This window comes from Cicer arietinum, chromosome 3, assembly GCF_000331145.2.
Source record: "Cicer arietinum cultivar CDC Frontier isolate Library 1 chromosome 3, Cicar.CDCFrontier_v2.0, whole genome shotgun sequence".
NCBI classification, from domain to species: Eukaryota; Viridiplantae; Streptophyta; class Magnoliopsida; order Fabales; family Fabaceae; genus Cicer; species Cicer arietinum.
Genome location: NC_021162.2, coordinates 51,164,953 through 51,168,839, shown reverse-complemented (window position 1 = coordinate 51,168,839; position 3,887 = coordinate 51,164,953).

Below are 3,887 nucleotides of genomic sequence, written 5' to 3'. Positions count from 1 at the left end.
CAGTTTTTAAACCATTCCAAATCTCAAAAACAAGTCAAAAACTGTTCAGGGAAGGCAGATCAGAATTCACCCAAGCCCTACATGAACAACTCAGTAGGATAGAACATTCCTCTACCTCCACACCAATGGTAGCCAAAGATACCTTTGAAAAAACAGTTACGACTTTAGATCAGGTTTCTGAAATCAAACACGAACCACAAAACCTGTGTAAACTTCAATGGCAGAAGGGTCAACCTTTAGCCATGGTCACAGCACCAGACTTAGGTATTGAAAATAGACCTAATGTCCTCTCTCAATCCAAATTCAATGCCAACACTGTCTACGAATGGAACATAGATGGCATGTCCGAATACAACATCTTAAGTCTCCTCCAACAAATGACAATGGCATCAAATGCTTACAAAACCCAAGCCAATACACCTGACAAAGCCATAGCTGAACTACTAATAGCAGGATTCTCAGGCCAACTCAAAGGATGGTGGGATTACCATCTCACTCCCTCTCAACACCTAGAAATTTTGAACGCAATTCAAACCACAGAGGAAGGAATTCCTAACCTCGACGAAATAGGAAACCCAATACCTGATGCAGTAGCAACATTAATACACACAATTAGCTTGCACTTCATAGGTGATCCATCACACTTAAAAGACAAAAATGCAGACCTCTTATCTAACCTTAGATGTAAAAAACTTTCCGAGTTCCAATATTACAAAAATACTTTTCTAACCAGAGTCATGCTAAGAGAAGACTCAAACCAACCTTTCTGGAAGGAGAAATTCCTTGCAGGACTCCCAACCCTTTTAGGAGAAAAGGTTAGAAACAAAATCAAAGAAGTCTATGGGGTAAACCAAATCCCATATAACCATTTAACTTATGGGGAATTGGTTAGCTTTACTCAAAAAGAAGGTTTGAAAATCTGTCAAGATTTAAAACTCCAAAAACATCTATGAAAAATGAAAAGAACTAGACAAGAACTAGGTTCTTTTTGTAAACAATTTGAAATACCCATGACAAATATTTCGAAAGACTGTCAAGGGTCTTATTCTAAACCTTATAGAAAACCTCGCACAAAATCTTTCACCAAACCAGACATACTTGAGTTCTATAAAAAAATCTAGACCCCAAAATTCTTACAATCAAAGAAAACCAGATTTTTATAAGAAAAAACCCTTCCAAAAGAAGTTTGAACCTCAAACTTCTAAACAAATAACTTGTTATAAGTGTGGCCAAACAGGACACATCTCAAGATATTGCAAGAGAAACAAAAAACTCCATGAATTAAAAATCGATGAACAAATAATTCAAAAAATAGAGGCAATACTTTTAGAAACTTCTGAAGAAGAAACTGTCACGGATTCTGAGTCACAGATTCTGAAGTAAGTCCATCTGAAAATAATAAACCCCTACAATTTGATGAACTAGGAACCTCCGACTCTCTTAGCGAATCAGAAACTAGTACAAAATCGATTAATGTTTTAACAAAGGATCAAGAACTAATTCTTGATATTATAAAACAGGTTGAAGATACAAAACTTCAAAAGGAAATAATAGGAAAACTATTAAATACTTTTGAGTCAAAACAAAGTCAACCTTCCACATCCTCATCAAAATTACTTCATAAAACCACTTATGACCTAATAAATATCTTAGGAAAAAGAACAAAGTCACAAGCCCATGTCACAATTCAATCTCTGCAAGAGGAGATTAAAATTGTAAAACAAGAATTAAAAACTCTTAAACAAAAACAAGAAATTGATTCAAACATTCTTCAAAATCTTATTTCCCAGGCACAAAATCAAACCTCTTCTGACCATGAACAGGATGAAGAAGAAGGAAAAAATGAAGAATATTCTAACAAAATTGAAAATTTAGAAGAAATCCCAGAGGATTTCTTGTTCGTTTTAAGAACAGTAACCATAAGAAAATATTTAATCAAAATTAATTTAGTTTTTTCTGAAGATTTCAAATTCGAAACAGTTGCACCTTTTGATACTGGAGCAGATTTAAATTGCTTAAAAAGTAGCATTGTACCAAACAGATTTTTACAAAAATCTAATGAAAAACTTGTTGCGGCCAACAACTCCAACATGATTATAAAAAGTAAAACTGAAACTTCCATTAAAAATGGTAATGTTTCAATCAAAACTCCTTTTGTTTTATTAGAAAATATTACTCATACTGTCATTTTAGGGACTCCTTTCATTAACATGATAACTCCCTATTCAGTCAATTACGACAGTATTTCTTGCAAAACAAAAGAAGCCAAAATTATTTTCCCTTTTATTGAAAAACCCAGAACAAAGAATTTAAATCTTTTAAAAGCTTGCTATGTTTACAAAACTGAATTAAATTGTTTAATTCAAGGGAAAGAAAAAAATTTATATTTTCTAAAACAAGATGTTTCTTTTCTCAAAACTGAACAACAATTACAAATAGTTTCGTAAAACAAAAAATTTTAGATCTCCAAAAAAGAATTGAAAACGAAATCTGTTCAGATTTACCAAATGCTTTTTGGAACAGAAAACAACATATGGTAGACCTACCATATGAAAATGACTTTTCTAATAAACAAATCCCAACGAAAGCTAGACCTATCCAAATGAATTATGAACTTGAAACACATTGCAAAACAGAAATCCAAGACTTAGAACAAAAGGGTATAATTACAAAGTCTAGGTCACCTTGGAGTTGTGCAGCCTTCTATGTGAACAAAAATTCTGAAATAGAAAGAGGCACACCTAGGCTAGTCATAAACTACAAACCTTTAAACAAAGCTTTAAAATGGATTCGTTACCCGATTCCAAACAAAAAAGATCTTTTACAAAAATTACACTCTTCATCTGTATTTTCAAAATTTTACATGAAATCAGGATTTTGGCAAATACAAATTGATCCAAAAGATCGGGTATAAAACAACTTTTACGGTCCCTTTTGGTCAATATGAGTGGACGGTAATGCCCTTTGGATTAAAGAATGCCCCTTCAGAGTTCCAAAGAATTATGAATGAAATCTTTAATCCATTCTCAAAATTTTGCATTGTCTATATTGATGATGTCTTAATATTCTCTGAAACCATTGAACAACATTTCAAACATCTTAGAACATTTTTAATGATTACTAAGAAAAATGGATTAGTTGTTTCAAAATCCAAAGTTTCTCTTTTTCAAACAAAAATCCGTTTCCTAGGACATTATATCTCTCGGGGTACTATCACCCCTATTGAAAGATCCCTATCTTTCGCAGATAAATTTCCTGACAAAATCCTTGACAAAACACAATTACAAAGGTTTTTAGGATCTTTGAACTACGTATTAGATTTATGTCCTAACATTAATAGGATAGCAAAACCTCTCCACGATAGACTAAAGAAAAAACTTGTCGCATGGACTGATGAACATACCAAAATCGTTCAAATAATCAAAAAAACAAGTTAAAGAAATACCCTGCCTACATTTAGCTGACCCATCAGCCCAAAAAATTGTTGAAACAGATGCTTCAAACATAGGATATGGGGGTATCCTTAAACAAATAACAAATAACAAAGAATGCATTGTACAGTTTACATCTGCGCACTAGAATGATTGCCAAAAGAATTACTCTACCATTAAAAAGGAAATTCTTTCAATTGTCATGTGCATTACAAAATTTCAAAGCGATTTACTCAACCAAAAATTTTTACTTCGAATTGATTGTAAATCTGCAAAAAAAGTTTTACAAAAAGATGTTCAAAACATTGCATCAAAACAAATTTTTGCCAGATGGCAAGCAATCCTTAGTATTTTTGATTTTGAAATTGAATTTATTAAAGGAGATCAAAACTCAATCCCAGATTTTCTAACCAGAGAATTTCTTCAAAACAGGACTTGAGTGATGCCCAGAAAATC